This window comes from Ziziphus jujuba, chromosome 6 (assembly GCF_031755915.1).
Source record: "Ziziphus jujuba cultivar Dongzao chromosome 6, ASM3175591v1".
Taxonomy (NCBI): Eukaryota; Viridiplantae; Streptophyta; class Magnoliopsida; order Rosales; family Rhamnaceae; genus Ziziphus; species Ziziphus jujuba.
This window is the reverse complement of record NC_083384.1, coordinates 5775168-5794812: the sequence shown is the minus strand read 5'-3', so window position 1 is coordinate 5794812 and position 19645 is coordinate 5775168.

The window sequence follows — 19645 nt, the reverse complement described above, 5'->3', positions numbered from 1 at the left end:
AGAAATACTTTTATTGGAAAAGCAAGCAGAAGAAGGAACTACAACAAACAGCCATGGCTGTAAAAAGAGGAACACATGAGCACCAGAACAGACAAATATCACAACAATGTTGCAGGACTTGAAAGTAAACTTGAAAAGACACAAATAAAACAAAAACCACACTTGTAAGCTTGTCCTGTGGCATCATACGCATAGCCACAGTAATGGAGATTACCACCTTTATTGTAGACTTGTAGAATGTCTACTGCTTTTGATCACGAAAAGCAGGAATTATTCAGTGGGCCACAATACTGACGAGCAGCACATGTAGATAGGCACATGTAGATTCTACATGTATTTGTCATATGAGAGTACAGTAGACAGTGCCTACCTCTTAATAATGACTGTTTGTCTAGATATTGGCCTATGGAATATACCATGAGTAGTAGTAATTTTAATACGTCGCCGAGATTGACCATGATTATTAACAACCGTTCCAATATTACAATGGTTGAAAGTATGCCTCGGCTGGATGACAGTGTCGCTAGATGCGGCAGCGGCCGAGCTGTTGTTGCAACGGTAGCTGATGTCTTCAAAACTTGGCCACACTTGAAGCATTTCATGGTGTTTGGGATATTTGCAACTGTGGCTGGGATATTAATGTGGCAAGAGTGCCCAAATTCCTTAACCACCTCCTTGTAGCACTCTGTGAATGCAACTTCGAATTTCTTCTCATGAAATTTATTTTCCTCCTGGCTTTGCAATTTCGTATCCAGCTTCTTTAAGGCCTTGGAGATTTTGGAACCCTGATCAGCCAGTATCATAGTTGAACCTTTTACAAGAACAGCCCACTCACTCTCTGCTTGAATGGAAATCAGCTCTAGGAGTACTCCTAGTGTCTCATCATCTTTTCTTGACCTCCTCCTGAGCCTTGATGGAGTACAACTTTTCTATAATGGTCCAGAAGCCCATCTCACTCTCTACAACTTTCACCGACTCTATGGCTTTGTTTCCCTCTCCTCCATCATCGTTGGAAAATTTTCCAAGGTCGACTTTTTTTATGTAGGCTGGGAACTTTTTGATTCAATGCTGGTTAGTACCCCCGTAAAAGAAAATGTACTTTTCCTCTTTTATCTGCGCTTGACCAAAACATGTATTCAATATATATATATATAAAGTGATAATGATTATCATATATTAAGCGTGTATGACTTCATATACGTGTATATTAAATTACCATCGTAAAAGGAAATGTATTTATTATTATTTTTTTTATTTATGCAGTGATAAATTTTTAAAATTCAATACGAAATTAAATTATTAAGACGTAAATTTATTATGTATATCAAATTTGTAAACGATTTTACTATGTTATTAAATTTATATTTGAGTATTTTTTAAATTTTATATCCTAGGTTTTCATATGATTTAATTATCATCAAAAGTTGTTTTAAGTTTAATAAAATAAAATGTATATATATATATATATATGTATAATTTTCATCTAACTAGTGAGAAAATTTCTGATTTTATTAAACGAGAGATACTCATGTACCCAAATGGATGCTAATCGATTGAGATTGGAATGCTGCACGCATGGATGTACATACCCAGGATTGCATGCTTGGATGATTTTTTTTCTCCGCTACAGGATGAATCCAACTGTACAAATTTGGTGTGGGATGATTTTCAGGCATGACCCGAGTGAAGGGAAAGGCTTTCATTCCCGGTAGGCGAATCGAGGGGAGTGCATTGGGTTTTCGACCTTTCCTTGCTGGTTCAGCAACAAGACCATGGGTATGCCACTCCTCCTTGATGAATTTGATGCCTGCAACGGGTGATGAAAACATTTGGACAACATACCATGGCATTTGATTCCGCAGTTCGATAAACAAATCGAGTAGTTCGGACGTCCACTGCTCCACAATTGGGATCCATACTATATATCTTATAGTCATTCTTGTCTTTTACTCCTTCAGAAATCATTTTAAGACTCTGAATATCCTCCTTTGAAATGTGTAAGGTCGAAATTAACAAGAGCACATTTTTCCTTGAGAGGACATCGATATTTGCGTCCTTATTCAATGATTAGAAAATCAATTCATCGATATTGATCGTAAAACTAATTAATTTATAGGTAAAAAATCCTACAATAATTTTTTAACAACATATATTATTTATATATAACATACTACTGCTAGGGTGGAACCGTCGTTGATATGGAGTAGTTGTTCATCATTCTCGGTAGAAATCAGCAGCTTCAAAATGTTCACTACACTATAGTGAGATTGATCATATGGATCTTTCAATTTGCTAAGGAGACTCCAGCAGACCTCCACCTTCACTGTGCATACAAATAGACAAAGATGAGCAGATTTCTTTAATTCCCTCAGCTCATCATGCTACCTAATAGTCAATAGTTGGATTATATACATTAATTAATTGAATGCCTTTGAAAACAATTAATAATTAATTACTTTGATGCTCGAAACTTTCTCTATCCTTTTCAAGATCTTCATAGACGGACGTGATGTATTTAGTCCATTGCGGTAGATCCTGTCTCTGGCCGCTGAAAATCAAAACCATATTGCATAATTGTATATATGTTAATGTTTTACACTTTAATATTAATGAGATAATTCTTGTTTTTCTCCAAATTTCAATTTCTAGATTATAAAAAAAAAAAAAAATTAAAAAAAAAAAAAAATCTTACTCATAGCTTTTGAGAAATGTAATCTGAGCTGCACAAGCCACGATCGTTTTTATGGTTCCATCAACATACTTTTCGATATTTGTTGACGATCCTTGTACACCTGCACGTATACACTGCCTGAGCAGCTTGTCCAACTCAAAGATGGATTTGGTAACTTCCAATATCAGCATGATGAGATTGTTAAGCTCATCAACGTCTGCAGCCGTTTTCTGCTGCTGCTTTTTGGGGTCGATGTTGCCACATTCGAACTTCAAGATTTCCAGTGAAGGACAGAAGTAAGTTATGTCCCTCCTGAGTCGCCAGTATTCCCCAAACTCCATAGCTAAAGCCGCAAGGCTCAATGCTACTTTTTCATCCGGTGAATGGCCTGATAACAGGTTGAGTATTGCCTCCGTGGTCGTCGATTTCTCAACATTGTTTACTTGATCACCTTGGTCCATCTGCTGCCATTGTAATTAATTAATTATACCTTAATTTATATATGATATTTATTTACTTTGTCATTTATATATCAATTTACTAGCATAAACCTTCTATTTTATTATTTTCTGGATACTGATAAGAGGATTTATATACATATAAATGAGTTGCTATTTGTCACGAATGCTGATGATCAGTAATGAGATTCATGCTGAGATGGCAAGGATTGACGTTTATCGCACTAATTCTCATTACCAAATAGATTGTCTCCTTAATTAGGAAAAGTCAACCTATTTAGGCTAGTACTGGCATATGGTATGAGTCCCAATGTCAACGAATTGCCAATATTAACAAATAATATTTCCTACATAAATACATGGTGATCATTTTAATGCAAAATTAAAATTAAAAACTGAAGTGGCAATCCATTATATGTACCACTTTACCATGTTTTCATATGACTTAGAAGTTAGAACATAATTCCCTGAAAAATAAAACTATATATGCATATATATATATATATATATATATATATATTTATATTGATTTTTATAAATGTAGGTACCTTTGTATGTATTTAAAGGTTTAATTTGTCACAATCAGTTCGGAGGAAATCTTCTTGAGTGTACTTGACGGCCACGAAAAAGCGGAATCGGGATGCGTGAATTTCATTTTTCGCTCAGGTACGTCGCGCTGCAGTAACTCGTCATATAAATAATTAATTAATAATTAGTAACGAGTAAAGTAATTAGATATTCAACTTAATCATTCAATAAACCAAAATATATGCTTAGGCTATATATCTAATTATATATATACAGTCCGTCTATAGTGCGGTCGGTCCTCATGCGGACTACAGTATTGGTGACGGTTTTTTATAGTATTGGTGACGATTTTCTAAGAAACCGTCATTAATACTATGAAAAACCGTCACTAATACTGCGGTCCTCATGCATACCGTCCTCACCATAGAATTTCCGTATATATATATATATACCTGGATATCAATGGCAGTAAGTAGGATGTCTTCCATTAGATCCAGAAGATACTCGACATCCAACTTTTTCTCACTGTTGGTAGGCCTTGATGAACGTGGCACATTCATGATTGTGCAACAAAGAAAACTAATTAAAATGTGTTTCGAACAAAATATAAAACAATAATACTAACTGATTAGATCGATGAGGGGTTTCATTTTGAGGCTCAAATATTTATAGCCAGCTAAACATTAATTGTCAACTATAAGTTTTGCAAGTCCTTTTTTTTCCCCTCTCTCTCTTTTTTTTTTTTTTTTATCACTATGCGAAAATTAAAATCTTGCGACACCCACTTAGAGCGATGCTACGAAATAAATACGTTTAAAAAAATAAAACCACGATTCTGAGATTAATGCATTAGTAAAAATGCAATAAATAGACGACGTATCCCAAAAATTGTTGACGTCAAGAAGTCGCTAGAAACAACAACACACGACGCATTCGTTAAGAGTCGCTGAATATTCAGCCAAACAGAATTGCCTTTAATAGAGTACGTATATTTTATATGAATTGTATTGTTTAAATGCTATACTAATGAAAAATGTTAATCAATCTGATTTCTTTCAATTTTTAAAACCAGTGAAATTATTTAAGAAAAATAACAGAGCTGAATTTTTATTTTTTTTTTCATTCCCACATTATTGATATCTGGCGACGCATAACAAACTCTATGTGTCGCCTGTTAACTTATTAATTTTTGTTTTGGTTTTTTGTAAATATTAATCAGTTGATTTTCTTTCAACTTTAAATAACAAGTAAAAATATTTAAGTAGCATAACAGAGCTTTTTTTTTTTTTTTTTTAAATATATTCATCAGGCAACATATAGGCATATTATGCATCGCCTGATGCCCTTATATTTCTTTATTTTCATTTTTCATAAAATATTAATCAATCTGATTTTCTTTCAACTTTAAAAACCAATGAAAATATTTAAGAAAAATAACAGAGCTGGATTTTTATTTTTTTGGAACCACATTATTGATATCAGGTGACACATAACAAACTCTATGCGTCACCTGTTAACTTATTAATTTTTTATTTTTTGGTTTTTTGTAAATATTAATTAGTTGATTTTCTTTTAACTTTAAATAACAAGTGAAAATATTTAAACAGTATCATAGAGCTTTTTTTTTTTTTTTCAAAAATATTAGTATCAGGCGACACATAGGCATATTGTAGGTCACCTGATGCCCTTATATTTATTTATTTTATTTTTCATAAAATATTAATCAATCTGATTTTCTTTCAACTTTAAAAAACCAGTAAAAATATTTAAAAAAAACAACAGAGCTGGATTTTTATTTTTTTGGTGCCCATATTATTGATATCCGGCGATACATAATCAACACTATGCGTTGCCTGTTAACTTATTAATTTTTTACTTTTTGGTTTTTTGTAAATATTAATCAATTGATTTTCTTTCAACTTTAAATAACAAGTGAAAATATTTAATCAGCATCATAGAGCTTGTTTAAGTTTTTTATTTCAAAAATATTAGTATCAGGCAACGCATAGGCATATTGTGCGTTGCCTGATGCCCTTATATTTATTTATTTTCTTTTTCATAAAATATTAATTAATCTGATTTTCTTTCAACTTTGAAAACCGGTGAAAATATTTAAGAAAAACAACAGAGCTAGATTTTTTTTTTTGGTCCCCATATTATTGATATCCAGCGACGCATAATCAACACTATGCGTCACCTGTAACTTATTAATTTTTTATTTTTTGGTTTTTTGTAAATATTAATCAGTTGATTTTTTTTCAACTTTAAATAACAAGTGAAAATATTTAATCAGCATCACAGAGCTTGTTTTGGTTTTTTATTTCAAAAATATTAGTATCAGGTGACGCATAGGCATATTGTGCATCGCCTGATGCCCTCATATTTATTTATTTCTTTTTTCATAAAATATTAATCAATGTGATTTTCTTTCAACTTTAAAAATCAGTAAAAATATTTAAAATAACAGAGCTGGATTTTTATTTTTTTGGAACACACATTATTGATATCAGGGGACGCATAATCAACATTATGTATCGCCTTAACTTATTAATTTTTTTTTTGGTTTTTTGTAAATATTAATCAGTTGATTTTCTTTCAACTTTAAATAACAAGTAAAAATATTTAAGTAGCATCACAGAGCTTTTTTTTTTTTCCAAAAAATATTTGTATTAGGCGACGCATAGGTATATTGTGAGTCGCCTGATGCCATTATATTTATTTATTTTCCTTTTTCATAAAATATTAATCAATCTGATTTTTTTTCAACTTTAAAAACCAGTGAAAATATTTAAGAAAAATAACAGAGCTGGATTGTTATTTTTTTTGTCCCATATTATTGATATCAGTCGACGCATAAACAACTCTATGCGTTGCTTGTTAACATATATATATATATATTTTGGTAAATATTAATCAATTGATTTTCTTTCAACTTTAAATAAAAAAAGAAAATATTTATGCAGCTTCACAAAGCTTGTTTTTGTTTTTTTTTTTCAAAAATATTTGTATCAGGCGACGCATATGCATATTGTGCGTCGCCTGTTCACTTTAAATTTATTTATTTTTATTTTTCATAAAATATTAATCAATCTGATTTTCTTTCAAGTTTAAAAACCAATGAAAATATTTAAGAAAAATAACAAAGCTGGATTGTTAATTTTTTTGTCCACATATTATTGATATCAGGGGATGAATAACCAATTATATGCGTCGCCTGTTAACATATATATATATATATATATATATTTATTTATTTTTGTAAATATTAATCAATTGATTTTCTTTCAGCTTTAAATAAAAAGAGAAAATATTTAAGTAGCTTCACAAAGCTTGTTTTTGTTTTTTTTTTTTTCAAAAATATTTTTATCAGGCGACGCATATGCATATTGTGCATCGCCTGTTCACTATAAATTTATTTATTTTTCTTTTTCATAAAATATTAATCAATCTGATTTTCTTTCAACTTTAAATAACAAATGAAAATATTTAAGCAGCATCAGAGAGCTTGATTTTTTTTTTTTTGGGTACAAAATATTTGTATCAGGCGACGCACAATCACGTTACCTTTTTACTTTACTGTATTTTTTTTTTTTTGGTTTTCTTAAAATATTAATCAATCTGTTTTACTTTCAACTTCAAATAACTAGTAAAAATATTTAAGAAGCATAACTGTGTTGGTTTTTTTTTTTTTTGTTTTATTTGTATTATTTGTATAAGGTGATGCACAATAATATTGTGCGTTGCCTGTTACAATTTTATTTTATTTTATTTTATTTTTTTGGTTTTCTAAAAATATTAATCAATCTGTTTTACTTTCAACTTCACATAATGAGTTAAAATATTTAAGAAGCATAGCTGTTCTAGTTTTTGTTTTCTTTGCATTATTTGTATCAAGCGACGTATAAGTGTGCGTTGCCTGTTAACCTTTTATTTTTATTTTTTTTTTGGTTTTCTAAAAGTATTAATCAATCTGTTTTACTTTCAACTTCAAATAACCAGTTAAAATATTTAAGCACATAACTGTGATGTTTTTTTTTTTTTTTTTTTTTTTTTTTGCATTATTTGTATCAAGTGACACTCAAGCATATTGTGCCTGACCTGTTCACCTTTTATTTTATTCTTATTTTATTTTTTGTTTTCTAAAAATATTAATCAATCAGTTTCACTTTCTACTTCAAATAACCATTTAAAATTTTTAAGCAGCATAATTATGCTCCTTTTTTTTTTTTTAATTTGTTTTGCAATATCAGGCGATGCACAAGAATCTTGTCCATTTTATGTTTCAACTCTTTTAATTATTTTTAATATTGTTTGAATTTTTGTACAATTGGTATGTTTAAAAACAAAGTTCATGCAAAACAAATATTACCTTATGAGTGATTTTTACAAATTGGTCTACGATATTTTATATGTACAAACAAAAGCTATTAACAAAAGCTAGCTATTTCACTACCATGCATAGATATTCATTGGTTTTAGATACTTGTGATCATCACTGTTGCCCATTCATCTCTAAATTCGTTGACATTTTCAGCTTATAACCAAGTGACACCTTCATACTGAACATGAGAAACTTATGTTAATACATATACAAATAATCATAAATATTAATTATTACATAATAGAAATATGATGAAATCATTAAATTAATAATAATTTACCATTCCTCTTAAGTCCTGAGGAGGAACTTTGCGCCTAATGATATCTCGCATTATCATCATAATATAGTAACAGCATTCCGTACTCCTGGGCTGCATTGGTGTCTAAATTTGCAAACAATAAATTATGTGTAATATTAGATACAAATATATACAAGTATTTAAATTAACTAACAACTAATAATGCTAAGTTTATATATAATAATTACCTTAGTATTTTGCCACCAAAGTTTCTTTTCAAATGTCTTTCCTTGGTTCCATGCAACGAAGGAACTATATAGAAATATAAATATTGTATAAGATTATATTGTAGCTTCAAAAGTACAAATCCAATATAAGAACAATTAATTAAAAAAATTAGAGTTATTAACTTACTCGTCGATCAAAGTTTTTAGATCCTTATCAATTATATTCTTATGAGTCTTCAAAGAATCAAAAAACCATGCTACTGCTTTGTATAAATCAATAACAAATAGTATCCAATGATTCCTAAAAACACCAATAAATATTTTAGTTAATATGATGTTTTTTGAAATTAATATTTTCACAACATAATTCAATTAAAACTAACACAATATTACCTTGCACAGTAGGGAAAGAGCCATAGTTGATTATTTCTTGCATCTTGCCATCTACTCAATATATTTATCATCTGTTCACGAGGGTTTGGATGAACAACCGAAGCAATAATATCCGGATGAACAAAGTAATAATTCCCTTCAAAGGAGCCCGTCAATCCCTTACATAAATGCCTACATAATCCGATTACAAGTAATTATAGTGTTTATAATTAATTAAATTAAAGAATTAGTTATAAACACATCCAAATTTTGTTTACCTTATGTAAAACAAGATGCATTCGGAAGATAATTCCTGCACGTAACAAAAATCGTTTATATCGCTCCTCGCTATGCCCAACTGTTGTTCTTTCCCAAAGATCTCTTTTTTCATACTAAAAAACCATAAATGATCGCTATTGACATCCTTGATCCTATGTAGCAACTCTCGCATCGTTGGGATAACAACTAAGGGATCAACATTATCATCTTGATCATTCTCAACATTTGACCTGTTCGAGCTTCCCTACAAATATCAACAAACAACATTTAAAGTAGAACAAAAACGAAATTATTTTAAACTTCATTATTATATACAAAAACGAAATTATTTTAAACTTCATTATTATATACAAAAATGAAATTGTTTTGAACTTCATTATTATATATAGCTACATCGAACAATACCTCTTCAAATGGCAAGATAACAAGATCTCTTGGCTATGCAACAAATGCACCTTTAGCATCACCAACACGTATGATGTCAAATGACGGAATAGGCAAAGGTGCAAATCCATCAATAACGTCATCAACAGTGACCTTATAATTTACTATACCTAGCTTCACATCATGGCACATATCCGTTGGCAGTGAAGGTACCAAAGTGCCACGTGCTACTATATGGCCAACATTGCTTTGTGCAAGATTGCATTTTACACCCTGCAAAGTTAAAAAAAATAAAATAAATGAATATACGTTCACATGACAATATTCCTTCAACTTAAAGACTCGATCCCATGACCTTATGGCGGTAGGTAGGGCTCTTCAACCATGGGAGCTATATAGATAATAATAACCCACTTAAACATATATATATATATATATATAATGAAATAATTACCTTAGGATAGATCAGAGGAGCATTAACCCTAGATATAGATTGGGTCCCATGAGCAGCAACATCATTGACTTGGATCCCAGGAGCATCAACATCATGGGCTGGGGGGGGGGGGGGGTCCCTTGAGCAGCAACATCATCGACTTGGATTCCAGGAGCAGCAACATCATCGGCTGGATGAGTGAGTGACGGAATGTCAATAGCACATGCCGATATGAGCGCGTCAACTTGGGTAGCACTGCTGCTGCTTGAATTTCTAACGATCGCCACCAGACCTCTGAGCAGCATCTCATAGACTGCATTGTTGCCACTTCCCTCCGACTTAGTCTTTTTTTATGAACTCGGCTTAGGAGTATGGAAAAAGTTGTTGAAGTGTGGCAATTTTGCCACTTGATGGTGCATGTCACCGGCTAGCATGCACACCTTGGTATCAAATCCTTTCCTTTTATGAGTTTATATTTCTTTGTATGTTTTTAATTGATGCAAGGTATATTTTGATAATGTTTTGTGCCTAAGTTATGTATGCAAAATTATAGGCAAAATTATGCACAAAAGAGTAGGAATGTTATGCTTGAAATGCCTATGGTGCTGGATTCATAATTTCCAGCAATGACATGGTTCAACTTTCAGGTCAAAATGACATGGGAAAGTCCATTTTCTATTCCAAACAGATTGCTGTATCTGATGGGCCCAGTATGCAGAGTATGGGCCATTTTTGGAGCTGTTTGGCCCATGATCCGGTTCCAGAACTTTCCTAGCTCTTGGAACAATATTTATTGATGACCAAGGATGCTTCAAACCAAGTTTCATAAGCAGATACAAAGGGAAACTAAGTAGGTGAAGCTAGTTTGGTTGTTTACCCAAACTAGTTAAACAATAGGAACTTAGTTCAAACCATGTGCCACTTTTTACTATATTTGGAATAGACATATTGCAGCTGGTTTTTGACTCTTTTGTGTATGAAAAGTTAGGTGTTGACCATTTTACTTTTTAAATTTTAAATACTTTACTCATTTTGTAAGCTCACATGCTTGGCATGTGTGAACTAGTTGTAATTTCAAGCTTATATTGAAAAATGAATGAAATGGCTAGACATCCAAGCCTCATTTTCAAAACCCAACGTGGTCCCCTTCTTCTCATCTCTTCTTCAACACCTTAGAACACTTTAGGAACCCTAAAAACCAGAAAACACCATAACCAAAACCTAAAAACACAACTCACACACAACCATTCCCAAGAGCATCACCGAAAGCTTGCTTGTTGCTAACACTTCAAGCTAGCTTGCTCTTGGTCATAACCTTCTCACCCCAACAAAGTGGTATCAGAGCAAGGCATATTTTTTGTGAGATTTGTGAGGTTTTTGGGCTGGTTCGTTCCTTGAGAGTGAAGAGATACTTGAAATCACGAATATATTTTCATATTCCTTCATACTAGAAAGCAACATTCACATGGCTTCTTCAAGTTTTTCAACTCCTTCTCCTCCTATCTTCAATGGGGAGAACTACAACATTTGGAGTATCAAGATGCAAGCCTACTTGAAGGCTTATGGTCTTTGGGAGGTCACCATAAATCCCCAAGAACCCGAGCCTTTGAGACAAGGGGCAACGGTCAACCAAATCAAGCACCATGAGGAGGAATCGGCTAAAGGTTTCAAGGCTCTCACCGCCATTCATTCTTGTATTAGTGATACCATTTTCACAAGGATAATGGCATGTGAGAGTGCCAAAGAAGCTTGGGATAAACTTCAAGATGAGTTCCAAGGGAGTGCAAGGACAAGGCAAATGCAAATCCTTAACCTAAGAAAAGAGTGGAGACAAGCCATGCAAGATGAAATCGATGTGATAAACAAGAATGACACTTGGAGCTTGGTAACAAAACCGAAGGGAAAGAATGCTATTGGGGTGAAGTGGATCTTTAGGACCAAGTACAATCCGAATGGGTCCATAAATAAGCACAAGGCAAGGCTTGTTGTCAAAGGATATGCACAACAAGCCGGTGTGGATTATGGAGAGACTTTTGCACCGGTTGCAAGGATGGAAACCATAAGACTTCTCCTTGCAATTTCGGCACAAAAGTCTTGGAAAGTATATCACCTTGATGTGAAGTCAGCCTTCTTGAATGGAATATTGAAGGAGGAGGTCTATGTTATGCAACCCGAAGGTTTTGTGAAGAAAGGAAGTGAAGAGAAGGTATACAAGCTACACAAGGCCTTGTATGGCCTTAAACAAGCTCCTAGGGCATGGTATGCCAAGATAGATGGTTTTTTGACAAAGCATGGATTTAGGAGGAGTCCTAATGAGCCTACATGGTATATTAGGACTCATGGTTGCATGGTGTTGGTTTCTCTTTATGTTGATGACCTCCTAGTGACCGGTGGTAATGAGAAAGAAGTGAGTAATTTCAAAAGTGAGCTAGAATTGAACTTTGAGATGTCTAGCCTTGGAGAGATGAAATACTTTCTTGGAATTGAAGTTGTCCAATCATCCAAGGGCATCTTCATATCTCAAGAAAGCTATGTGAAGGAGCTGCTCAAGAAGTTTGACATGGAAGATTGTAATAGCGTTGCCACACCTATGAATGAAGGCACCAAGTTGGTGAAGGATGATGATTCTCCAAAGGTAAATCCTTCCATCTATAGAAGTTTAATTGGTAGCCTTTTATATGTATGCTCTACTAGACCGGATATCATGTTTAGTGTGGCTGTTTTGTCAAGATTTATGCATAGTCCATCACAAAATCATCTTAGTTGTGCAAAAAGAATCCTAAGGTATTTGAAAGGTACTAGTGATTTTGGTATATGGTACAAGGATGGCATGAATGAAGCTTTGCTTGGTTATAGTGATAGTGATTGGGCCGGTTCTTTGGATGATAGCAAGAGCACATCGGGCTACATTTACACTCTTGGAAATGGTCCTTTCTCATGGAATTCCAAGAAGCAACAAACCGTTGCACAAAGCACTGCGGAAGCCGAGTATATTGCTTGCTCAAATTGTGCTAATCAAGGTGTTTGGCTTAGGAAATTATTGGAGGACTTGAGCTTGAAGCAAGAGGAAGCCACGGTAATATTGTGTGACAATACTTCAGCAATAGCAATTGCACAAAATCCAGTCCAACATGGGAGGACCAAGCACATACCGATCAAGTATCATTCCTTAAGGGAATTTGAAGCAAGTGGTGAAGTGAAGTTGGAGTATGTGACTTCCGAGGAGAACTTGGTGGATATCTTCACCAAGCCATTGGGAAAGAAGAGATTTGAGATATTGAGAGGACTTCTCAATGTCTCATACAAAATTGCCAAGGAGGAGTGTTGAAGTGTGGCAATTTTGCCACTTGATGGTGCATGTCACCGGCTAGCATGCACACCTTGGTATCAAATCCTTTCCTTTTATGAGTTTATATTTCTTTGTATGTTTTTAATTGATGCAAGGTATATTTTGATAATGTTTTGTGCCTAAGTTATGTATGCAAAATTATAGGCAAAATTATGAACAAAAGAGTAGGAATGTTATGCTTGAAATGCCTATGGTGCTGGATTCATAATTTCCAGCAACATAGCTCCACTATTTATCTTATATCTCAGGCTGCAAATGGATTTTTGGGCTGAAATTTTGAGGGATGTCTAAAGACATATATAGAAGACTATGGTTCAACTTTCAGGTCAAAATGACATGGGAAAGTCCATTTTCTATTCCAAACAGATTGCTGTATCTGATGGGCCCAGTATGCAGAGTATGGGCCAGTTTTGGAGCTGTTTGGCCCATGATCCGGTTCCAGAACTTTCCTAGCTCTTGGAACAATATTTATTGATGACCAAGGATGCTTCAAACCAAGTTTCATAAGCAGATACAAAGGGAAACTAAGTAGGTGAAGCTAGTTTGGTTGTTTACCCAAACTAGTTAAACAATAGGAACTTAGTTCAAACCATGTGCCACTTTTTACTATATTTGGAATAGACATATTGCAGCTGGTTTTTGACTCTTTTGTGTATGAAAAGTTAGGTGTTGACCATTTTACTTTTTAAATTTTAAATACTTTACTCATTTTGTAATCACACATGCTTGGCATGTGTGAACTAGTTGTAATTTCAAGCTTATATTGAAAAATGAAAGAAATGGCTAGACATCCAAGCCTCATTTTCAAAACCCAACGTGGTCCCCTTCTTCTCATCTCTTCTTCAACACCTTAGAACACTTTAGGAACCCTAAAAACCAGAAAACACCATAACCAAAACCTAAAAACACAACTCACACACAACCATTCCCAAGAGCATCACCAAAAGCTTGCTTGTTGCTAACACTTCAAGCTAGCTTGCTCTTGGTCATAACCTTCTCACCCCAACAAAAGTTAGTCACCGTGTATCCTTTGCCTCGACCCCTAAGCCTACCTCCATACTCCTCTTTTCCCAAAGCTTGTGTGAGGATATCCATCGAAGGTGAAGGCTGAATTTCTCCTTCTGTTGCCTTCTTCTTTAAGTCATTCTACAATATATTTTTTAAATGATTAAATATATCGATTTATATAATAATGAACTAAATAATAAGATAGGCAACAAATATTCATAAAAAATACAATACTGACAATTTTTTCCCCTACATGTTCAGTTTCTTCATTTGCATATTTTCCATCCTTCCCCATACATGCCCGTATCCATAGGTCATCTCGGTCTACATAATCTTCGGTGCCTCTTTCAAGTTGCTTCAAAAGTTACAAATAAATTAATTTTAATAATGCAAGTGAGTAACAATGACAAAATTAATATGGTTAAATGTAAATAAAAATAAATTGCATACAATGGCTCTTTCTAATCTCGCATAGCCCATTGCACCCATCCTATGCAGATACTTGTTTAATTGCTGTTTTTCCGAATATTTTTGACTTAATGCCTACAAAAGTTATAAACATACATATTAGAAAACCCAAATAATTTAAGTCACCATAACAAATTTTAATTTTTATATAAATAATGACAGCGCAATTTAATACAACATTAACGTGCATTAAATAAAACTATACTGGAATTTATCTGACAACCTTTGTTGTACAACAACATCCCACACCTTTTGGCTTATGAATTCATACATTGAGGGTCGATGCTTCAAATTTTCGGGTGTGTCAATATATGGTCGAACAAAATATCTATATAAGTCATTCTTGAATTTTCTCCATTTGTCACAACAATCTTTTAAAGTTACCTTCCTAAAACTATCATCTTTACCCGTATATTGCTGCAAAATTAAAATATATATATTTAGTAACATTGATTGACAAGTAAATTCAGTACGTTAGAAATGCAAGTAAAATGCATACAAGCTACAAATGCAAAAAAGGAATTACAAAATCTTCATCAATTAAATATGATTCATAATAAAGAATATTTAACAATAATGCACTCCATACGTTTATTGATGCCCATAGGTTATCTTTTAACCTATCTGACACATCTCTCCAATTAGGTATATTAATTGGTATTGTGCTCCTAGCCAACGAGCCCTCCAAATTGTTCAGTCGAACGGCCTCAGAGTTAATAGCAACTCCAACCTCATTATATTGAGGTTCCAAGCTTTTGTTTCCCGCCAAATACTTCCTAAGGCCTTTCATCGTTGTAGCCCTTTGTTTTCTACGCCTTGGGGATGACGTATTCGGTCTTTCCATATCACTGGATGGTGATCCAGCGCCATCCCCATCCGAGAGGACATGTTCATTAAAAGGATCCATAATCTACATGCAAAAAACATAAACACAAATTAATATTACTAACAATATGAACATAGGGTGTAGTATAATTAATAAACCATTAATAACAATAATAAACGATAAATTCATGTAATTTATTTACCAAATGATGCAGTAATAGTATCTTCTCTTAACATCTATCCCCTTTAACAGTCATTAACATTTTCAAACACAAAAGGCAACTAAATCACTAATGGATTCTGAGCCGTACAAATGACATCGTTTTAAGACCCACAACAGAGAACCATCTGTGATACTGTTGACATTTCCCACGCAATTTATAATGGCTATATCTTGAATTTAAACATATAAAGACATAATACAAATATTAGCATATCATTTTGCTTTACATACAATCGAACCCCACTCAATAAATATAGCTACTTTTTCAAAAAAAAATTTAGCCAACCCATTGTCGATGACAAGACATGATTTTGACAACATAATACCCCACCAAAATAACAGTAATAAACAAAAATTAAAAAAAAAAAAAAAACCAGTAAGCAGAATATTTTTTTAAGCAACACATACACCACCGAACCCCAAAACGGATGAAAAACAGCACATCCTTACAAATCAAGCAATCAAGAGGAACTTCAAGCCACCACAGCAGCCGACGGTGATACCCAGGAACCCAATCCCGGGGACGAGATGGAAAAAAATCCCAACCACCCAACCCCACGATGACGATGGCGACGGCCACGGAAAAAGGGTGAAGTGCTTCCAACCCAACCACCAACAAGAAGAAGAAGTAGAGGAAGAAGGAACTTTGAAATTTGGGAAAGAAACCTACAAAATCCTTCAAACCCTTGAAAGAAACACGAATGCCTAATGAGCGAGTGATCCTTCAAAATCTTCTCATACTTCCTAGATTGCTTCCAACACTCAAGTATCCGTACTTAGGGTTAATTGTTGAAAAGAAAGCCCATCGAAGAATGTGCCATTTTATTTTTAATATTTCATGAATATTGGGGAATAAAAAATGGTTATTAAGAACATTTTAGGGGCAAATACAAATATTTAAAGACACAAACAAAAGAAAAAATTGAAATACAAAAAAAAAAAAAAAAAGAAATTAGGACAGGCGACTCATAAAGAAGAAACTACATCGCCTATCAAAAATTAAAAAGCATAAATTAAAAAGCATATCAATTTTAAGTGTTTTGAAAGTTTAAATAGAAAATAAACTATACTTGAAAGAAAATCAGATTGATTAAAAAAATAAAAAATAAAAAACTCATTTATGTTGTTTAAATATTTTCACTGGTGATTTGATGCTGAAAGAAAATTAGATTGATTGGAAAAAAAAAAAACAAAAATTTGCTAATAGGCAGCACAGAAATATGATTATGCGTCGCCCATAAAAATATGTAAAAACAAAGAAAAATAATTTTTGTTGTTTAAATATTTTCACTAGTGATTTGGTGCTGAAAGAATATCAGATTGATTAATCAAAAAGAGCATGCCAAAAAAAAAAAAATTGCTATCAAGCAACGTGTAACTATGGTTATACGTCACTTGTTACCATGCTTTTGTACAAAAACAAAAAAAAAAAGTTCAGTTAATATTGCTAAAATATTTTCACTGGATATTTGATGTTGAAAAGAAAATCAAATTGATTTTAAAAAAAATAAAAAAAATATATATTTGCTAACAGGCGACATGGAAATATTATTATGCGTCACCTATTACCAATAATTTTATGAAAAAAAAAAACACTCATTTATGTTGTTTAAATATTTTTACTGGTGATTTGATGCTGAAAGAAAATCAGATTGATTAAACAAAAAGAACACAAAAAATGTTCAGTTAATAAGTTGCTTAAATATTTTCACTGGATATTTGATGTTGAAAGAAAATCAGATTGATTGAAAAAGAAAAAAAACCAAAAAACAAAAAATTGCTAACAGGCGACGTGGAAATATGATTATGCGTCGCCTATTAAAAATATGTTAAAAAAAATTTATTTTTTTTGTTTAAATATTTTCATTGGTGATTTGATGCTGAAAGAAGATCAGATTGATTAATTAAAAAGAGTACCAAAAATAAAAAACAAAATAAATTGCTAACAAGCTATGGTTATGCGTCGCTTGTTACCATGCTTTTGTTAAAAAAAAAAAATGTTCAGTAAATAAGTTGCTTAAATATTTTTATAGGATATTTGATGTTGTAAAGAAAATCAGATTAATTAAAAAAAAAACAAAATATATATATATATATATATTTGCTAACAGATGATGCGGAAACATTATTATACATCGCCTATTACCGATAATTTAAAAAAAACAACACTTATTTATGTTCTTTAAATATTTTCACTGGTGATTTGATGCTGAAAGAAAATCAAATTGATTAAACAGAAAGAGCACACACCAAAAAAAGAAAGATTTGCTAACAAGCAACGCATAACTATGATTATGCATCACCTGTTACCATAATTTTTTTTTTTGAAAAAAATATGTTCAATTAATAAGTTGCTTAAATATTTTCATTGGATATTTGATGTTGAAAGAAATCAGATTGATTTAAAAAAAAAAAAAATGCTAATAGGCGATGCGAAAATACGATTATGCGTCGCCTATTAAAAATATGTAAAAAAATAATAATAATTTTTGTTGTTTAAATATTTTCACTAGTGATTTGATGCTGAAAGAAATCAAATTGATTAATCAAAAAGAGCACAAAAAAAAGGAAAATAAATTGCTAACAAGCGACGCATAGCTATGGTTATGCATCACTTGTTACCATGCTTTTGTTAAAAAAAAAAAAATGTTCAGTAAATAAGTTGCTTAAATATTTTCACAAGATATTTGATATTGTAAAGAAAATCAGATTGATTAAAAAAAAAATTATATATTTGCTAATAGGCGACACGGAAACATTATTATACGTCACCTATTATCGATAATTTTTTTTTTAAAAAAAAGCACTTATTTATGTTGTTTAAATATTTTCACTGGTGATTTGAATCTGAAAGAAAATCAGATTAATTAAACAAAAAAATAGTACACACCTAAAAAAGAAAGATTTGCTAACAAGTGACGCATAACTATGATTATGCGTCGCCTGTTACAATGATTTAAAAAAAAATGTTCAATTAATAAGTTGCTTAAATATTTTCACGGGATATTTGATGTTGAAAGAAAATAAGATTGATTGAAAAAAAAAACCAAAAAAAAAATAATGCTAACAGGTGACGCGGAAATATGATTATGCGTCTCCTATTAAAAATATGTAAAAAAAAATAATACTTTTTGTTGTTTAAATATTTTTACTGGTGATTTGATGCTGAAAGAAAATCAGATTGATTAATCAAAAAGAGCATAAAAAAAAAATAATAAATTGCTAACAAGCGACGAATAACTATGGTTATGCGTCGCTTGTTACCATGCTCTTGTTAAAAAAAAAAAAATGTTCAATAAATAAATTGCTTAAATATTTTCACAGGATATTTGATGTTGTAAAGAAAATCAGATTGATTGAAAAAGTATATATATATATATATATATTTGCTAACAGGCGACGCGGAAACATTATTATACGTCGCCTATTACCGATAATTAAAAAAAAAACACTCATTTATGTTGTTTAAATATTTTTACTGGTGATTTGATGCTGAAAGAAAATTAGATTGATTAAAAAGAAAGAGCACCCACCAAGAAAAAAAAAAAAAAGATTTGCTAACAAGCGACGCATAAGATTATGCGTCGCCTGTTACCATGCTTTTTTTTAAAAAAAAAAATGCTCAATTAATAAGTTGCTTAAATATTTTCACTGGATATTTGATGTTGAAAGAAAATTAGATTGATTGAAAAAAAAAAAACCAAAAAAAAAAATATTTGCTAACAGGCGACACGGAAATATTATTATACATCTCCTATTGTCCTTTCGAAAGGGTTGCCTTAAATTATCTGGCGACCCATG